Source organism: Apteryx mantelli, chromosome 1, assembly GCF_036417845.1.
Source record: "Apteryx mantelli isolate bAptMan1 chromosome 1, bAptMan1.hap1, whole genome shotgun sequence".
Classification (NCBI taxonomy): Eukaryota; Metazoa; Chordata; class Aves; order Apterygiformes; family Apterygidae; genus Apteryx; species Apteryx mantelli.
In genome coordinates, this window is record NC_089978.1 from 46,886,749 (window position 1) to 46,908,586 (window position 21,838).

The 21,838-nt window shown below is 37.7% G+C and overlaps 1 protein-coding gene across 4 annotated transcripts in view; it reads right to left on the reverse strand.

Moving 5' to 3' along the window:
• The window catches only part of KLF12 (KLF transcription factor 12), a 264,581-nt gene that overhangs the window by 106,177 nt on the left and 136,566 nt on the right, over positions 1-21,838 (reverse strand). Inside the window, exon 1 of one of the 4 annotated variants that reach the window (XM_067292754.1) lies at positions 9,661-9,674. The exons of the other annotated variants lie outside the window; for them this stretch is intronic. The gene's annotated coding sequence lies outside the window, so the exon portion shown is untranslated. Of the gene's footprint in view, positions 1-9,660; positions 9,675-21,838 lie in introns of those variants that run through there. 4 annotated transcript variants of the gene reach the window in all.

The following is a 21,838-nucleotide window of genomic DNA, read 5'->3' on the forward strand; positions in this document are numbered from 1 at the left end:
GACATTTGAGCATCCTGTCTTGAAACTTTTAGGTAAGGCAAAAGGCCAAATCCTTGGTATATAAAATATTAAGAAGTTGGCCAATCATTGCCCCCACCACTATCCCCCATATATTTCTGGTGACGTACTAGCACCGCATGTAAAATTGAAGGAAGAAGAAAAAAGCCACAAAATAAGTGAGAAACAAAACACACACACAGAGGTCAACCCATTTAGTTAACCTTAGAGTTATTCCTAAAGGGTCTATGAAGGATAAATAGGAAAAGGAAGCACTTTGTGAGCAGGCTGAAGTTAACCCACACAGTCTTGCATTTCCACTGCACAGGTATGTATACAAAGAGAGAGGAAGAGGGAGAGAGAACATCACTGGGCTACATGATCTCAAAACCTCGGCTAGCCTTAAACTTTATTTCTTCAAACAAAAAAATATATTTAAATAAATGTACTTCTTAACCAGAATACAATTGTTTAAAAAGCAGAATTTATCATGTTTAGAATGTCACAGTATGATACATGTGATATTTTACTGATATCAATTACTAAACCTAGACAAAAAACCCTCTCCCTTAATAGATAGTTATTTTATGAAATCTAAGAGCCACTTAATTATCAAATATTATTCTACTTATAGGTCAGCATGCCTCTGGAATCTTGCTATGAGTCTTGAGAGCTGTCTTTCAGTTAACTTAAACTTGAATGATGTATCACCAAATAAACTAGATAAAATACTGCATCTGCAGCCAATGAACAAAAATAGATTACACACATTAAAAAACAATAAAATTCAGAAAATTTACTGACCGAGAAAGGGGTGCAACTGTCAAGATATTTTTATTATGAAAATAAAGCCACAAAAACTGTGTTAGACTTAAGCAGTCCTTACGGATATTTTAAGAAAGTGTATTTTAAGTATTCTAAAAAAGCATTGAGATATACCATCATACAGTTCTGCCACAAACAGGTTGTAAGTAGGGATAGTAGTCTTCTCCACTCCTGTATTTAGATGCCTACAGCACAAATGTCTACATGTGAACTAGGAGTCTAATTTTCCATTATACTCAATACAGTCAACAGAATCTAGAGAGCTACTCAGCTGAGCTGAGCTGAGCTGAGCTGTTGTCTCCTTCAGGATGAAAAGGACAACACTCCAGACCCCAAAGCTTACCTGAAGATTAAAAAGTGATTTCCAGCAAGGTAGACATGACCTGTGAGGTTGTAAAAGTAAAGAGAGATGCTGCATCTTTGTGGCAGTGCTACATGGAAGGGGGAGAAACTATGGCCTAGATCCCTCAGTCTGTCTTTCTGACTTTCTCTCTCTCTCTCTCTCTCTCTGATAACATGAAATTTAAGGCAGCTGGACTCCAAGACAAGCTTATGCTGTATCAGCCAAAATTAAAATAGCAAAAATTCCAATCAAGACTTACAAGCAGCCAGTGCCCACATACAGGATTGATGCAGGAAGACATTCTAGTTATTAACCAGATTTAAATACTGGCCTATATACAACCACACTGAAATGAGCTAAAACTAAGGCGACAAAACACACCACAGAGACGTTTTCTAATATTCTACTTACGCAATGAAAGAAGGCTATTCTTGCCATAGTTAGGACTTAAAATGGATAAAAAAGAATTCAAGTAGGGAGCTGTACACTCAGTTCTTTCTAATTTATAACTGGGAACTTCCAAGTTGCAAAATGGATAAGTAATGAAAAAGGGAGGCAAAGTACCTCAATAAAAGTGATAGTCTTATTCAGAAATTCAGGTTGATTTCCTCAATCTACCAATGTCTCCTATGTTTCGTCCAGATTAACCTTTGGCCAAAGACATACAGTCAGAATATGGCTGAAGTAAAAAGATAAAGAGTACAGCAGGAAGCAGAAATAGGACAACATTAATCATCTAAAGTCAAATAGAACCAGAGCATGTTCCTGAAATTATTTTTTTCTTCCTTTTTAACAAGGCACTATTTAGACGCTTTTACAGGGCACTAGAGTTAGAGGACGTCAAGAATACTGAACTTTAGCTTTAACTTAGTTTTCCCAGGAAGAATATTAATGCCTTTAGGGCAACCAAGAGAATGGCAGGTATTAAGAATATTTATTCACAGAAACCTGTGAAGTAGTTCAATTTATTCTTAACAGAAAGCCCTGAAATGACCAACACAATGAAAATATCTATATAGTAATGAATGACTGATAAAATGGAGTAATATTTATTGTTTGGATTAATGATAGTGATACATTTTAAAACAGGAGAATTAACAATATAGGAGATTCAGAAAAAGCGAGTACTACACATATAAATGGCTGTCTACTGTGTTTTATGGTGTATCATAAAATTACTGGAAATTAAAATATTTGAGTATAAATAAATGGAATTCCCAATGTAATCCAGTAGATTTTGTGGTTTAGATGCTATTACTATACACATAAAACAAACAGAAAGATAATAAAAACAACACTTGTGCTGTTGCAAAATGGTGTGGGTGGCTAATGCAACTAGTTGGGAAGGTGTGACTAAGTTCAGTATGAAACCGAGTTCAATTTACTGAATCAGTTCATTTATTGAATAGCAATTTCTTATAAAGTAGATTATAAACATGAAAAACAAATTTTGTTTTCCATTGATAATGAATAAATTCAACTGATTTCCAAGGATGATGAGGTATAACTTTTTGTTTGTTTGCTTAAACTGAAAAGATTACTACTAATGTAAGTATGGGTATTAACATGAGAACGGCAGAACTGTCCTCACATATTCATAATGTTTTGGACAGTTGGAAGACTGTCACTAAGCTCCAGGAATAACTAACTCCATCAATGGTTAACTCTCTCCCACACCATCTGCTTAGAGAACAGTCAGAAAGGTGGTAAACGTTTAACACGGAGGAAATTGATGACTAAGTATGTGGCAGCTGCAGTCAGTACAGCACTTATTTTTGGGTGATGAATCACCACTTTCATTCCAGCCTTACAGTGCTGGCACATTCACTTTGCACAAAACCTCTTCTCCAGATGGCATTGGTGACCAGGCAGCTAACACCTCTCTTGGTAGAGCCATGTCTAGAGACTATTTTGGACAAACTGGAAAATCTTACGGCATAAGGTGACTGCATGCAATGCCACTTATGGTCATTGACCAGCCACGCTAAGCTGTTACAATACTCTGAATACAGTTTGGGGCTATATATCTGCAGATCTCAAAGACTGTGTTTATAGTCAATCACCTTTTCCATTTCACAGATGGTGAAATTAAATCAAAGATCAATGGGATTCAATGAAGCCATGCAAGGTGTCAATGACCGAGCCCCGAGTGGAAGCGAGACCTACTCCCTCGCAGTCCAGTTCTGTTACACTGTCACACCACAACAATAATATTTCAAGCTGTGTCAAAATCTTGAATGAACTTGCAAAAATTGGAAGCAACATTGGATAAGCAAAAATTGGGGAAAAAAATTGTCTAAGCAATATTTTGACGTACTCAGTTGAACCTCTGCAGTTCAGCTTTTAGCATGGGAGACTGGGATGAGAGCCAGGAGACGTACCTGATTTCGTGATGGGCTAGGGCTTTCACTCTGACTACTGTCAAAATCCACCAACACAACAGCAGGGCAATGCAGCTTTATGGAAATACGATGGAAGTGCTCTTTAATGGGGGGGTTTTCAAGATCTATTTCCCCTTCTCCTCTTCACCTCCTATTCAAAATTTGGGATTAGTTCAAGGTCAAACGTAGTTTCTACTACTTCCTCATCATCTCTTGAACATAGATTTTTACTGTAGCAGTGCTCACAGTTTCAGTATGGGTATGTATGAGTAGCTACTTTCTATAGCATTTTGGCTGTGTTACAAATGACATCACAATAACATAACGACAGATCCACTGACATTTTGTCTCAACCTTAGAGCTGTGACAAAGTCAAGGAATGGATCCTACGTGCTTCAGGGTAGTTAAAGGGTCAGAACTGTACTTCTGGCTTAGCGTTAACTTTAGTAGAAACAAGAATCCCATACAAGCTCAGTAGAGTATTTCCCTTTGCCACCACAAAAAAGGCATCTCGTATTTCACACATCTTCTTTGGTATTGCCTACAGTACCAACTGAGTGATAATATCTTTTGCATTCTACCTTTAGACTTGGCACTAACAAGGCTTTAAAACAAACTCAGCTGTAAGAATGCATCTGTCTATAGTGACAATCCATCCCAAATCCATTCATTTGGGACTGCACAAGAATAGTGGAATAATAAAGGTATAGCTATATAACTACATATATGTAATTATAATACATACATTATGAACACACAGACACACATATAATCAAGACATATATTATCCTATAAGGACATAATACATTTTTTGAGATCAGGGCTATTCTTTGCATGACATAGTTTCTACTCACTGACCTGCAGAATAGCTGAAAAATAAGCGTAAGACATTGACTGCACTTTAGTTACCTCTTTTTCTTTTTGTTTACTCCCCTTGCAAATTCTTCAGGAAATAAAAAGGAAAACTGGTTCTTCCCTTTTAGCCATTCAGTTTTTATTAAGATCCCCTCAAAATCCTAATGAACATTTTAGTTTTACAATTTCCAATTCATTTCTATTTATTACAGCTGATTTTCAATCACAGCAACCATAATATTGCCCCTTAAAAGATCCAAAGAAAACAGGGAAAATTCTAATGAAAACAACTGTATTTTCCATTAGATTTCAAGCAGTGCTTATGAATTTATGCCTTGGGGCCAACCATTAAAATCCCTCTATCAGCTTTGGCTTTTTAGGTTTTTTTACCTTTTCCAGAAATTCAGAAGTCACTTGTGTCACTCAGCAATAAATATTCTTACAGTATATATACAACATGTTGTTGTCACTAATGCCCAGAAAAAGACGCCTAATATGCAGTGCATACACACTTGTTGCTTCTAACTTGCAATACATCAGTATGTAAAACAGATATAAAGACATAAAGCTATTTCTACTCCTCATTTTCATTGCCACCTTTGGAGCAGAACTGAAATTGAACATTTGTAATTCATATATTATTTAAAGGATATCACAGCATTGTGTCATATATCACTCCTCTGTAAAGCAATAAGGTCTACTTAGTAGTCTGTTTTCCAATGGTAATGAATCTGAATTTAAGTTCTATTCTTATTTCAATTTATCATACATAACACTAGTAATTTTTTTTTTTAAACTTAAAAATATGTTCTCCATGATACACTGATGTTTTTAGCATGGCTAATATTGAAGATCTTCATTGCAAAGACAAAATACAAAATAAAAACAATCAAGTGCAAACAATTGTTTCAATAAAATATTATCACTTTCCAAAATAAGACTTTGAGCAATCATTTCTCTTCCCCTATATTATTGTTAGCTCAAGACAGTTACAAATAAAGTTTCTGTATGGTGATCTATTAAGAACCCTTAACAAGACTCAACAGTGTTGTATATAAATTAATCCATATAGGAGATTTTAGTAGCATGCACAAGAATTGAAATAAAAGTTTGCAGAAACTGTTTTCTAAGTTTATACTCTAAGATAATCTTTTTAATAGGACATTTAAATAAAGATGGGGGATTTCAGAAAGGATTCTCTCTCTGCTATAAAATATACTCTCTCAAAATTTCTATAGAAACATTAAAACCCTTTTTAAATGCTATTAGACTATCATTACTAGTATCGTTTGCAACACCTGCGCCCACATCTATGAAACTCCTTCAAGGCCTTTGCCACCACATCTGAAGGTGTTTAACACGCTCCATCCTGAGCTAGAAAGATTCTCAAAGAAAGAGAGGGACCAAGGCTACTGCTGGAGAAATATAAAGGTTGTTTTTACGAATTAACTACATCTGTGACTACATACACGTCTTCAATAACCTGAAAGCACTGAAGTCCAGATCTACGTACCCTGTTAGGTGCCTAAATTCCCTTTATTTAACTGGAAATTAGAGACCTAAGTGCTGTGGTAGATTTGGAATAAAGTCTGCTTGCTACAAAGGAGAGATTTACCTTCAAGTCCTATCCATGTGTCTTTCTGCTACTTCCCACTCTTTCTTTACCATGTATATCTCCGTTGCTATTGTAAAACTGAAGGTGATCATTTCTCAAACGACCTGTCAAACAACTGCTGCTACACTATAGCTGGTTAATCAAATGCATCCCTTTTGAAATGTACATGCTGGTACTTTATCTGCCACTTCAGATTAGCAGCTCCAAAAATTCAGGTCCATTTGCAAACCACAATCTGTCACAATTCATTATCACATGACACTTGGCCAGCAAGCAGATTGTAAATTAACATTTCCATCTTCTGTTGTAGCCTTTTTGTCATAGTAATTACAACAAAATCTCTTTAATCAGCAGAGTCATAAAATAACCAAGACGGATGCCTTTTATTTGAAGAAGACCTTGTGATACACATTATGCCACCAGCTGCAAAGGGAGAAATCAGGGTTTACTAAGGTAGCAAAGCAGGAAGCTTTCTCACACTCAGGCAAGGGCTAGCTATGCAAGGTCCTTACTGATGCAGTGCTTTTTACTGCTATTAAACTGAAACGAACAAACAAAAACACACTTCAGATCTTCTCGGATATTTTGATTTTAAATTATTTTAGTAAAATGATCTCTCTAAAATGTGTGCAGATCACCTAAACCAAGAAAGACATGCTCCTGTAATATCATTTCGACAGTGTTCAAGGCTGCCTTTTCAACAGGGCTTATAATTAAGAATGCTTTTGATGGCGAAATTGGGCCTTTGCTGTTAATCAAAGGACCAAAGACACCCCTCAGCATGCATAATTCTGCACCTCTTTGTTTCAGGGAAATCTTGACAGGAAAATAATGGTTCCTTCCATTTCTTTTTTCTCTGTCAGTTAACTAGGGAAGGTTATTCTGCTTGAGTCTCCCAACTGCTACAGCATAAATTACTGAGGGAAAAAGAGTCACACACACATACTTCCCAGGCAACATTTTGCATATGATTTGTACTGCGGATGAGTTAAGTGACCTGGGCTAAATGACATTTGTTAGAACCTGTGCATATGGCCCAGACTGAATTCAGTGACTGCATAAGGTTTAAGGAAATTTTAGTTAGGGAAAACTGTCCCCCCAAACCAAGCCCCCATTTTCCATTCTTCCGATTTCCCCAAATATGATCTCATCGCAGATCCAGCTAACCTCGAGCACATCACTGCCAAGATTTTTCAAAGGCTTGAAAGACCTGAAATCAAAGAATAATATATTTTCGAAAAGCTTCTATGCTGAAACGAGGTCCATCTTAGATAAGTGTTCAAAGGTTACCCACTGCCTGCATTTCCAGGGAAAAGTCTTTAGGTCTATAGGTCACAACTTGTCTCACATCTTATACAGCTCGTCTGTCCTCTGGGCACAGAATTTGATAACAGGGTAAAAAAATTAAAAATATTATGTACACAAAACAATAATGGGGGATATGTGCATAAACAGAAATCTAAGAAGTTTTATGTAGTCTCAGTCTTCAAGACAGGTCAAACAGTTACTGATGCCATTTTTCAGTGTTTTGATCCTGTCATTGATTTATCCCCCAAAGACGGATATTGAAATCACAGCAGCTAAAGAGCTAAACGAAAAGAGCTCTCAGAAAAAAACCATGGTGGTTTACAAAAACTTCTTACACTTTCAAATTTCTTTAATCATTCTTCTTACAATATGTAAGTTCAAGAAAATACATCCAGAGTTTTCCTAAAATTTATCAAACTAACATGTGACAGGCATCCTAGGGCAAACTCTACCATGGGATAACTGCTTCTGCGTTGCTTCCTTGATGATTTTGGCCAAATAGGCTTGTACCAGATATGGGCCTTTCCTCAACTTCGCTATATCCCCTCTGTGCCACATCCATAGGCTACATTTCTTCCCTCATGCAGGACATTCATAATTCAATGAATTTACAGTTTTAGTAGGAAAGGATCCATTTTAGGAAAATGCCAACATGAATTTTACATTAGTTTGCTCCTTTGGGTATTCCAGTGTTCTTCAAAGAGAAAGCGTCAGTAATTAATGCAGGTCTGGAGTAGCTGCACATGTTCACACATTCTTCCCAAAAGGTTAGCCCGCACATGTGTTGTCTAGTAAAGTATGTTTCTCAGCAAAGGCCTTAGAAGCACTAGGACCACAGTTCTCTAGTAAGTAATTCATTTTTATGTAATAATTTAGAGCTCCTTCTGCTGGGAGAAGCACTGTCTTTATTTTTTATTGTTCATACGGAACCTGATCTAATCTAAATATCTTGTTTCATGACATAGCCTATTTTATTGGCATTATAGTTCTTCTATACTATCCAACTTGATATCAAAAGCCTAATTAAAAAGTTCCAGAAATAACTGCCATATTTAATTTGTTTTGAGGAAAGGTACACAAGGTTTCTGGAGAAAACATCATTCCAGTCTACCTGCCAGAGGCAGGTAAAAATGGTGTGAACAACAGCTGTTTCTTTCTGGTTCGCAGTTAAAGAGAGGCTGGAGTCTACATTCACAGGAGATGCCACAGAAAGACACCTGGAGACACAATGATCACAGAGAAGAAAGAGACACAGAGATAACTGGTAATGTCATACACATTGTTGAAAACAGCAGCTAAATGCTGTTCTGTCAAGCACGGTCATGTTGCTCTTAAAGCAAACTTGAGGACAGTTCTGAAGCATGACAGAGTATTACAAAATATCTTAGAGGACTGCATCTCATCTTATTTTTAGTTTTAAATTAGATTAGCCTGATAAAGAAGTGTCCCTAAAGGCCATTCCCACACATTGAACATTATCTCCTGCCACCCACAGAGATCATGGGGCACAGCCTTCCCAAGCTGTACTTTGTGCTCCATATCAAAGAGTAGTATAATAAAAGTATCTTTGGGCAACTCCCCATCTCCCCCCCCCACCCCTCCAAATTACCTCCTCTTATAGAATTACTGATTTACGCTGTTATACAACATCCCCCAAAACTTACTTTGACTTTCTGCCCAGACTTGCTAGTCTGATCACTGGAACAGCAGGAGGGAGATTAAACTTGACACCAGAACTTCTCCACAAAGAATAAATCTTTTTTTAAAAAAATTAGGAGCTGTTTTTATCACTGCCAACACTCTGTGGGCCAGAAGGTTTTAATCTGATCTTAGCTAAAGTCACAGCTAAGAAAAAGAAATATTAGTTCAAAACTGAAAACCTTACAAAAATTGAAGGACACATTCTTGATGGATTTCTGACACAAAATCAAATGTTCTATCCTCAGTCATGGTCAGGGGATGAAGATGATACATTTCCATATTTAAGTCAGAAAGTATACAAAGCAAACACAGAAGATTCAACAGCAAACATCTTCAGATATCCTGGTAGGTGGATCCAACCAAGTCTATGCACCAAGAAGCTTAAAGCTTGTCTGAAAAGACAATCCAAACCCAAAACTTTTCATGGACTATCCTTGATGTTTAGCTTCTCACAACTTTTCCATGTCAAAGATGCTGTATAAAAAAAAGGGAGGGAAAGAAGACACATAACAGAATGTTCAGGAATATAGACGAGTTTGGAAAAAACACCCTCTGAAAAAAAGAGGTATTAAGAAACTAGCAAATGACCAAAAATACCCACAGACCTTTTCCATATGTACTAGCAAACACAGTACCTTTCAAAAAGAAAACAATGTGATGGTCACTTGCTTTTTATTCTTTCAGGTCTTTTTCTTTTTCCTTTTTCCCTGACACAGCACAGCAAGCTTATAAAGGGTAGTTACCTGTAAGTGAAGCATACTGATTCAGTGTTTTTCTAACAATATCTTCCATTACACAACATTTTTTTACTACTGTTAAACTAAATACTCATCATAGTATAGCCACAATACTGCAAACATATATTTGAGTTTTGACACTGAGACCCCATTCTTTTAAAGTTGCCATCCTTTCAAAAACTGGATTACGTACACAAAAGTTGCATGTTACAGCAAAGCCTGCTGATGTGTTATCTTTCTCCCCTTATCTCCCTGAATCTCTTTTAAAAATTGCGTTTTTCCGGAGTACCAGTCACCATTCAGGCACTTCCAACTCTGCTGCTTTGTAAACTAAGCCTGCATTTTCATTTTAAAATAAGTCCTTTTCACTACTACTTTCCAGCAGCAACAAACAGAAATCTTTCAGGCAAAAGCTGTCTTACAGCTTGACAACTGTGTTCAGAACTGTATAGTAATGACTGCTACAGGAAAATATCTTAAAGTCAAATGCTAGTCTCCAATGGACTTTGAAACTATGTAAGCTTTCAAATGTGAGTGTATGAAGCTCATTTTCTTTGCACCACTTGAAGCCAAACAGTCATCTTAACCAACCCAGTTAAAAAGGAAAATTTCAAGTATCAACTCTCTGAACTGTACATGCACAGACAGGGGCAGAGATAGTGGAAAAGACTGAAGGCAGAAAAAGGCACTAGAAATAAAATAAATAATAAAAAATAAATAATAAAAACGTATTCTTTGAGACTCAGGCAGTGATCACATTGCTCTAAGCATCTAAAACATAGTAGCAGACCAAGTAGCAGACCAAGTAGCAGTCCAAAAGGACAAGGTCCATGAAAGAGGAAGCCTTTCAGTGATTTGACTACCTAAGAAGACACTTAAGTGTCCACAAATATTTACTGGGCTCTCCTAGTTTATTCCATCACTATTCCAGCAGTAGCACCGCTTGTTCGTGACTCCTAGACAGCTCTGAGCTGAAAATACAACTCCATGTTGACATTAACAAGTACACTAAGTGTATCATTACTCTTTCTTCATCTGGAATTAGCTACTGATAGGGCACTAAAAACAAGTGTATTTCTCCTAATATCCTGAAGTGTAAGTGGATAAGGAAGGAATATAAGGTGATGTTACATTCAAATGCTTTGCTTCGGTCACACCTGTCTTCATCTTTCAGAAAAGCATTCCTACACCATTCCCTGATGGTGGGTAGCTATGGAGAGTTTAAAAAAAATATAGGTTCAGCCATTTTTGAGAGTGAAGAACATTTGGAAAAGAAATACAAAGCATATTCTCAAAGACAAGCATGTTTTTTCATTGATTAATCTACAGGAGGAAAAACTCAGATTTTTGGTGTATTTTTTTTTTTTTTTAATCTGAACAACACACCTACTGCAATGGGGTCCTAACCTGTGACAGAATTTTCTACGTCCCAATGCAGTACAAATCTAAACACCTACTACGTACATAGCTAGGGAGGAAGGATTGTATGAGTGACTTTACTCACTGCACCTAGGGATGCCAGAGGTTGTAGCAGCACCATTTATTTACTCACGCATGCATACAGCATAGAAACTGAGGCAGGTGCCTTCTTCCTTCTCTGTGTACTCTGTAAAAAAGTTTCTTTGAAAAACAAGCAGATGATTCAGCCCTTACAGTACTAATAAAGTGTGTTCAGCCTGAGACACTATTAAAAAGTAAGTACCTAAGTTTAACATTCAATTTGGAGACTGACTTGAACAGGTATCTCTGGACCTATCTTTTCTCATTTCTAGAATAGGCAACAATCACTGTCTAATTTAAATAAAACAGGCTCCCAGGAATCTTCATATAGTTATAGTAAGCTGCCTGTAAGCACAAAAGCACATTTGTAAGGCTTGGACAAAGCAAGTGAAATAAAACACACATGTTCAAAGGGCTCCAAGAACAACCTCAGCTGGTGGTAAGGCCACTGCCTTTCTCTTCCTCTCTGCTTAATTTCTCCTCTCCCCTTCAATACTAACCCAAATACAGTTAGGGATTAACTTTATGAACAGTGACTGCTATCGGTGGTGCTCTTCCATGTGTTGTTTACAGTCTTCACTGTATGAATAACCGAGTCCAAAAACTCAGTGTCTGCTGTTTTGAATTTTGGAGGACTCAACATGAACACAAACACGGCACATATCACAAGCAAACATCAAAACTACTGGCCTTATTCACACTGAGCCCTGTCTTACTCTGTGATGCATCTGTGCTAGATTTTTGTATTGCTATTTATCTTACCGTGTTCCCTGAACACTTTCCATATAAAACTGATAGCAATAGGGAAATTCCTTAGCAGGCTCCATCACAACTCTTCATATTAAGAAAAATGTCTGCTTAAGGCAGTGGGCTGTGAGAAAACCCAGTTTGTTGCAGGACTTGGGGGATTTTACCATCTTTAAGGGTGTTTAGGTAAATGTAAAGCCAAAGTTATGCCATTCTTTCTACAGTAAGAAGGTCTTCTTGAGGTGATGATAAAATGATGAGAAAAGGAAAGAAAAAAAGGAAAGAAAAAGGACTGGTTCAATTGTGTGAAGCTTCTACCTGCCTTCTATGTCTTTTTGATTTACATAAAATGCTATAGAAGAAGTTAATGATGCTTTTTAATTTTCATGAAGTTTTAGACATACTAGTTAAGATTGGCAAAGTTCTGCAGAGACAAGCTAGCCATAAATTAAAGGCTTATTAGATCGTGTTCTGAGGTACACTGAGGCATCCCTTTGCTTTTTATCACATTCTCCATTATTAGGCCAGTGTATTCCAGTTTCTGTCTCAGCTGAGACCATGTACCATACGGAACATGCAAAATGCCTGACTACCAATATTAACAGTGGAAGAGCACTGTAGCACATTATTCATGCAATATATTATCAAAAAACTATTTTCCAAATCCATTTGCTGCATTTCTCCTCCACTCTTAGTAGCTGTTTATTTAGCTGCCTAAGTCACTAAATTTCAAATGTAGAAGTGGACCTAATCATGAATATCAGCTCACATCTTCTGACTGAACTACAATTTAAAATGTCAGTTCCAGGTAAATAAGTGACTAAAATTCACCAGCGCATCATTTATTAAGACTGTAAAATGAACTGCTGCTATTTTTTTTCCCTCTAGTAATGACACAGAGGTGGCCTCTGATCAGAGGTGCACACACTACGAGGTGTAACAGGATCACTCAAATTCTGCCAGCTGATTCATGTTTTCACATTTGTCTCAGTTCTTCACGTTTGTCTCAGTTCTTAATTGAAAACCGAGCAAAATATTAAAGAAACATATTCTATACTGATGACAGCGTACTAAGCATATTCAAAGGATGCGTCATCTCCCAAGATGAAGAAAATGGCCTTTGCAGAAGATCACAGAATCACAGAAATATAAGGCTGTGCATGCTATTAAGATAGAAGCTAATTCATCTTGTTGTCCTAAAAATGGAACCAGATAGATTCAGAGGGATGTTTTTCCAATTTATTGTTAAAACTTTCAATAACTAGAGTTTTGCAACCTCAGGAGGAGGCCTGTTACAATGCGTAACAATCACTAAGGTTAGAAAGTTTTTCCTATCAAAACTAAATCCTTTTTTTTTTTCAATTAATTATGCAGATTATTTCTCATCATAGCCTCTTCATAAACAACCTTTTTATGAATTTGAACACTATCATTTTTTCTCCTTTCTAGACTAAAAAACATGTTAATCTGTCAATGCTTCTTCTAGCCAGTTATTTCACATCGCGTATTTATTAACTTGATTTTCCATCCTAAAATTGTCACTTTTGTTTACTGACCCTCATCTTAACGATTCTGAATCTCCCTTCTACCTTACTGATTTTAATCCTGTCTTCTAAAGTGCTTGCAGTCCCTCCCTGTTTGGAGTTTGTAAGGTTTGTTTAGCCTGGAGAAGAGAAGGGTTGTGTGATCTTATCAATATGTATAAATATCTGATGGGGAAGGCGGGGGGCCAAGAAGAAAGAAGACGAAGCCAGACTCTTCTAAGCAGTGCTCAGGGAAAGGACAAGAGGCAATGAGCACAAATTGAAATACAGGAAATTCCATTTAAACGTAAGAAAAAACTTCCTTAGGGTGGTCAAACACTGGAACAAACTGCCCAGAGAGGTTTTGGGGTCTCCATCTTTGGACACATTCAAAACCCGACTAGACACGGCCCTGAGCAACCTGCTGTAGGTGACCCTGATTGAGTAGGGGGTTGGACCAGACTATCTCCAGAGGTCCCGACCAACCTCAGCCATTCTTCAATTCTGTGGTTCTGTGCAACTGCCTCCTAGCATCCAAGACTCGATACCCCCACTAGATATACACTTCTGCCAGAGGGCATACCATTACCAATTACTCTCCAGGTGTACATTTGCAGTCACCTATATATTAATAGTTTTACATACACTATAAATCTCCAGATTGTTTCTGAGATGCCATATATGATTGCAACCAAAACACTACTAAAGTCAAGAAGGAACACTCACACTGTTCCCCATCTCAGCTAAGCTTCAGGGTCACCAAGGTACTCTGCCTCAGGCAACTGTTTTATAAAATTCCTTTCACAAGCTCATTAAGCTCCATCTTTAAAGTGTTTTTTGTCCTCAGTACTGTAACCAGAAGACTTAAAATCTATGTGCTCTGTTACAAAATGGTCTTGGAATTTGTAGCTTACAGTCATTCGTGGCCACTTGCTTTTGATTAGTTATGTGTTTGACCATCTTTCATGGTACCAAAGTTCGGCTGTCCAGTCTACAATTCTGAGATCTTTCTTCTCCCTCCATTGTAAGATATGTTCTCCATATGCCCTCTTCCAAAGCTATCAGATCTCACCTGTCCGCCCTTGAGTTTTTCATGATGATTGCTCATGGCTTCAAGACTGCTTCAATTAGTTTCTTGGTTAGTCCAGAATAAATTCCATCCTAAGCCTGATAACTTGAATGTATCTAACTTAAGAAAACGTCCTTTAACCTGTTCTCTCCCTTTTCTATCCTGTGTTCCTACCACTTTGCTGTTAGTTGCAATTGTGCTAAACATTTGGTGCTAATCAATCTATTTTTTAAAGACTGAAGCAAAGAAGGTCACTGAGTATTCCAACTTCTTCTGTCACCCAGTATTTTCTCATCTTTCCCTTTAGACAGTGTCCTATAATTTCTTTTCCCTCTCTACTACTTACAGAAGCTTTCTGTTATTCACAAAACCTTGTGTTACTGTGCATCACATCCCTTACCATTTGCCATCTAGCATTTTTTAATTTATCCTGCATGCTTTTGATGTTCTTTTACCTTTAATAGTTATCATGCTGAAAGAGTTTAAAAACATTTCCCCCCTCCTCCCCTATACTGTTGTTCAGATACTTCACTCTTATTAGCCAACAGTCTACAATTAAGCCTGAGCTTACCTACAGAGAGAAACAGCTAAATGATCTCAGGTTCCTAATATTCTTTTGTAACTATTTCAAAGCTGCACTAAACAAATCAGTCAGAGAGCATCAGCCAAGCAGTCCACCCACGTTCACAACCTTTCTTTACCTAATGATAATTACAAATTGTACTACAGACAGCCTTTAATAAACAGCATCAAGTTTAGAAGGAAGACATCTGTAGGGACCCTTCTGTTGCCATGGAAATATCTTCAGGCCAAGCTGTCTTCAGGTCTAAACATTACCTTCATATTAACCTATTATTATGCTTTTCTTTGGAAATTAGTACAAATTATGGACTAACTCACCCCAATTGGTTTCTTATAAATGATATTAAGTCTGACTCTTAAGCATCAAAGAGCAAGGAGACACAAATGCTACACAATAGAGTAACTTTCTTTAATTGCTGTCAAGCTGAACACTTGCCTGATATTGCAAAGACCTTATTCCTTGAGGTTATGAACATTTTCAGCTTCCACTGACAACCAGGAAAGTTAGGGCTCCCAGCACTGAACTGAGCCCGACAACAACCAGAGCCCGAGTTCCCCTCTGCATTTGCTTGATGGCTAGTTAGTAGTTTACTATTACTTTTTTTTATATTGTTGTAAAAAATTGGATCAAATTTAAATCTTGTCAGCTCACAATATTGAATAGATAATTACCTTTCAAGATTACTGGATTAATATGGTAATAATCATGAACACAATAAATAGCAATAATAAATGACCTAGAGCTTAAATGGTATATAATGATAGGCACAATAACTGTGTACAAGAGACAGTCTGTCTTGCACTGAGGACCTTTTATTCTGAAAGACCTCAAAACATTTTGCAACTATATGCACATAACACCACTGAAATGTAGTCATCTCAAAGGGTAGAAGGTATTAAGCAACTTGCAAACAGCATATAGCATAACAGTGGGATCTTTAACACCCACACAGAACAAACAGGATCTCAGTTTTTAAGATCTCATCCAAAACACACCCACACAGCCAAATATATGGTACTCAATTTACTCATTTCATATTAATGAAGAAATTAACCTCTGCTGGTATACGAACCATTGGTCTCAAAAAAGCTGAGGGTTCCAAGCCTGAAAATTAGATTTCTCATAATTAACCATGACATTTTGATTGCTTCTCTAAAATTAAGCAGGACATAATTGAAAATGTTCCTTAGTAAAACCGTATTCTACATTGTCAATAACTTTTAAACGGAAAATCAGTCAGAAGAGTTTTCCCTAGTGGCTTGAATTGTAACACTTTAAATTTTTGCAACAAAAATTTGATGAGGGACTTTTAAATCATTAAGACCACTGTCCAATGAAATACAGGGAACATCTTAATCAGAAACTGAATGACATAATATGAAAAAAAAAGTTATGAAAGGAATGCCAGGAAATACTAAGTTAAGGCTGCTGGTACATACCTAATATAAATTGTACCTGATACTGAAAAGGTTGTTAGTGGAGTTTCTCAGTTAAAGAAAACCATAACAACATTATTTACTATTAAAAAATAAGCGTACATAAGTAGAGAGCATTTTCTAATACCTTATAATTCTGCCAAATTAAAAAAAAAAAAAAAAAAGATTTTTTACCAGACTGCCCAGAGTGTGAGCAGTGATTTAGGATCTATTTTTGAAATGTTGACCCAAGCAAAGTTCACAGAAATCCTCTCATAGACCCCAGAAAATTTGTGATTTTTGCTAGGAACTAACAAAGTTCAACCAACAGTTTAAAACTTCCATTTTCAGAATGACAGCAGACCCTTCCTTCTTCCTTACGTCTTTCTTTCAATCTGTATGTTGTTTTTGATCTTATCCCCATGAAAAAAATCTCTCCTTCACTACGCAAAAGGATGTAGTTTTAGGCTGACTAACCATAAAATTAAAAATATCTGAAAACAGGCCAGCAGGAGGAAAATCTTAACATAAGAAGTGGGCTAGCTAATAACAATACCAGACATGCAACGCCACAGATAAGGAATAAAATCATCACTGTGATCTTTCCGAGAGCAGCATTTGTGTTGCAGCATGATACCACAGGGAATGTAGACTACCATTACCCTGCTGGGACGAGGGGCAGCGATCCCACCTGCCTCAGCTGTTTCTCTTGCCCCATCCTGCTTCTGCCCTCATTCTGGCATAGAAGATCCACCAGGGAACCTCAGAGTTAAACATAACCCTCCTTCTTTCCCTCAAAATGGCGATGCGTGTTTTTAACATCCATCAGTTCTTTGATCCGAGGCACTAGAAACCCTCCTGCTGGAGCATGGGAAGGAGTCGCTTGGGGTCGGTAACACAAGGCCGAAGAGACAAGGGGGAGAATGCTTCGCACTGGCAGCATTCCTGCCTCATGCCATGTGACGGTGACAGGGAAAGGACAGCGATCCCAACCACACCTGCACTGAAAGCCTAGTGCATTGTCTCACTGCTGGTAAAATATCTCTGTGTGTGCTTAAAGTACATGATCGTGTGCCACCATTTGTGCACAACCCTCCATTCATTCAGTGCTCATGATAAATGGCAACCAGTGAAGGAGATAATGGTTTATATTTGTTATTCCACTATCACGCAGGGGTGCTGGATGATCTGCTTCGTTTGGAAGATGCCATTCAGTCACTTCACGCAATATTAAAGCTCTCACGAAACTCATTCCCTGGAAAATGCAACCAGTGTTCAAGCTTGGCTGAATTCCCCGTGGCTATCTAGACCTACCACTTGAGCCCCAATGCTGAAGCGGAGACCCTGCAGCACGGAGACAGCAGGGACACCACTGACTCTGGGACTTTGTGAGCTCCATTTCTATACCCAGCGGGGCACAGAGGATCTGTACTATTTCTCCTTCCAGCCTTAATCTCTAGAAATCCTCCCCAGCAAGGAAGTGGCCCAGAAGTGAGGCTCCATAGAGGTGGGAGGAAAAAAAAAAAAAGAACAAAGCAGATCCAAAATTAGCATTACCAATTAAAGCAGATTCTGCAATAATGCCTGTGATAAACGGCATGGGAGAAAAGGAGGACGAGGGAGATAGACACTAAACATCCTCCACATTTCATAAACTGAAGACGTTAAAGACAAACAACTGAATAAGATTGCAAAGTCGATCACAAAATTTAATTTAAGCTGAATTACATACGAGTGATGCCTGATGAACAGCAGACACAATGAGCGAATCAGAAGAAGGAATATTATTTTTCAATTAAAAAAAGAAAAACAAAAATCTCCGCACATCTTAACTTCAGTCCAGCTCATTAAGAACAATGAGATAATGACAAACAATCTAGTAGCATTTAGCTGTACAGTAAATGATCTCTGGTAGCATTACTGGCTTCACAAAAAGTATATTTGCCAAGAATAATGCATCTATTTAAAGAAACAATCCATAATTCCACTAGCATGTTCCATATATTAAAAATATATTCCTGTGATTTGTGAGTTTTTTTTTTAATTTCAAAGTACACATAGAAAGGAATTTTTAAAACTTTATACTTTCCATTTAATCAAACCCTGAAGCAATGAAAAAGTGGAAGTAGGTAACCAAAGCAAAAATTGCATTAACAGAATGCCACTTCCTAGGCAAGAGAGCTTCACATTCAACAGCTTAGCACTGAAAAAGAACTTGCCACTTGATATACAGTAGTTGCGTAATTGAGAAGACTGATGGCAATTAAATCAAGAGATTGCCACAAAAGGTCACATTATTTAATATGCTATAGTCTTGGGCCTTTAAAGAACACTTAACATATGGCACTTCCATTTTTTGAATCAAATTTCACAGAATTTTCTTATATTCCTTATATCAGATCTCTCTCTACAAGGAGTTGCAGAAGGATCTTGCAATACTGTGGCAAGGCAGTAACACGTAATGCATGTGGGAAAACTAACCCTTACTATACATGCACAGTGGTGACCCATACACTGGCCACACACGTAAATGTGGCTGTTCTGGTACCCATCCTGGGGTACTGGGTTATATTACAGCAGTTCTATTCAGAAACAAGACTACTTTTCTTTAAAGGAAGATGCCAGGTTACAGGGTAAAATGTGTAACACATTCTTTCTGAATAGAAGAAAGACAAGGGAGAAGGGGTAAGAGACTTCCTATCTTCCAAGAATGAACTTTAGTTACACCGAGGACTTTGATTAAGACGTCTTCGTGTTCTGGGCAGGAAGTTGGGTTTTTTTAGGTAACATTTTTGGTTTGAGCCAACCACAACTTAAAGCATGGATACTCACTGTAAATACATAATGGATGACAACATTAATGTCTGAAGAGACCTTGGAGCTACTGAGAACAGCTGTCTGAGAATATCAGCTCAACCACATTAGGACGTGTTACCACATTAGGAATTAGCACAGAGGAACAAAACAGAAAACATCGCTGTATGACTGAATAAATCCAACATGCACTGTGTAGGTCTGGTTCTCTCTGTGGGACTCAGTTCCTCTAACTTGTGATACATACTTGACCCCTAAGTTTGAGCTGGTCATTCATGCACCCGTCCTACCTACTGGAGAGAAACTGGAACACCAGACAATAATTTGTCTTGCCTATCTTAGAGGCATAGGGTTACTAGTTCAGACTTTCATAGCTAACTTTTAAATACCCAGCTTAGTGAAGAAGAATCCCACATCTGTTATTTTAAAAGTTATGGCAGAACTGAAAAAAATACAAAAGGCTGTAAGGATAATCTGAAAAACAAACAGCTTCCATCCAAGGAGATATAAAGCATATAATACACTTTAGCTTGGGAAAAAGATGACTGAGGTCTTCTGATAAAGGTCATAAAATCCTGATTGACATGTTAACTGTTTCTCACAGCATAAATACAAGTGCAAATAGCAGACAATAGCTGTAAAATAAGTGAAAATTAGTAGTTTTTCATGTAACATCTCCACTTACTGAATTTATTGCCATAGGTATTCTGGAAACCAAAAGTGTGAGTTAGAAACAGATTAAACAGGTTCACAGGGAAAAGTTCATCTGTGGCTATTAAATGCAATGGTCCAAATACAACAATGAACTTAAAAATGACCTAAAAACTGCTGACTGATAGAAGTTATAAACAGGGAAGAATCATGCAACATATGCCAGCTGTTTTTTTAATCTTCCCTTGCATGACCTGTTGGAGTCCTCCCGTTGGAGTGTGTGGCTATAGGGGCCTTTGGCTTGACTCACTATGTCAGTTATATGCTAAATATATCAGCTAATTCCTATCCCATTCCATAGAGACAAATTTAGAACTATAAACTGTTTCAATGCACAGTATGTTTCACCACATACCACACACAAAGATTTTTTTTTTGGTTGTCAATTCAGATACTCTGAGAATTGCATCACTCTAAATAACGCACCTGGTATTCAGTTAGATGCCATTTGGCTACACATCTAACCAAAGCATTCTCACCGTCATTTTTCAAATAATAAAATCACGCAAGGGATGGTTTGATAAAAGAAGTATGAAATGAAGTAGGTTCTTCCTTCAATACGGGTTTGTATTTTTCTGCATCACTGTGAGGGCAAGGGTCATATTGTTGTGCCTCCACAGGTTGAAGGTGAGGTTTTTTCAATGGCTTAGGATTCAATAAATGTTACATGGCAGTAGTGAATTTGGAGACTGCTATTCCCCATGTCACCATTTGCCCCACTACCTATGAATGAGGCCATCTGATACCTGCTGTAGAAGTTATTCAGGCATCAACATGGTAATAGAGCCTTACAGAATCTTTATTCTGGAGTTGAGCCACTAAAAGACAAGAACTGTACTTGGATTTAGGAACAGTGGTGAAATTTGCAGGGCTGACGGCTAGACTTTGAGCATGTTTTTATTTTTAGACTGAGGGAACATGACACAGTCAGTACAACATAGTACAGATAAGACTTCACAGTGTTAGATTTAGAGCTAATTTTTCTTATTAGGACCACAAAGTTCATTCAAACATTACCTAGCGCAGCATACCTCTCGCAGCAAAAAAAGCAGCAAAACTAATATCTGTATTTTGCAAAAAGCACTAACTTTGTGTTCCTATCAGGGTGCAATGCAAGCTGTTGTTTTCTGTCTATGAACTCTTTATTGACTCAAAGGCTGGTTAACCTAGATAAACTTTCTTCCATCCGTTCTTCCTTGACAACTGAACTCAGATAAGGTTTTCCAGCTAAAAACTGACCAGATTAAAACGTTCAGGGCATTCATGATAAGAGTGCTTTCCTTGGCCGAGCAGAGCCCAACCTCTTCTCTCCCCTGCCCCAAGCTTAAGGGAAGCCTGAGTGATGAAAAGTTCTTTTACTTCCTCAAGGTCAGGCTTGAAGTGGTGGGTAACAGTGAACTAAATGATTTACTTGGGAGGAGACACACTCAGAATTCAAAATAAGACTGAGCCTTCACAAAATCACAGAATCACAGAATCACTGAGGTTGGAAGGGACCTCTGGAGATCATCTAGTCCAACCCCCCTGCTCAAGCAGGGTCACCTAGAGCACATTGCACAGGATTGCATCCAGGCGCATTTTGAATATCTCCAGAGAAGGAGACTCCACCACCTCTCTGGGCAACCTGTTCCAGTGCTCTGTCACCCTCACAGTGAAAAAGTTTTTCCTCATGTTAAGATGGAAGTGTCTGTGTTTCAGTTTGTGCCCATTGCCT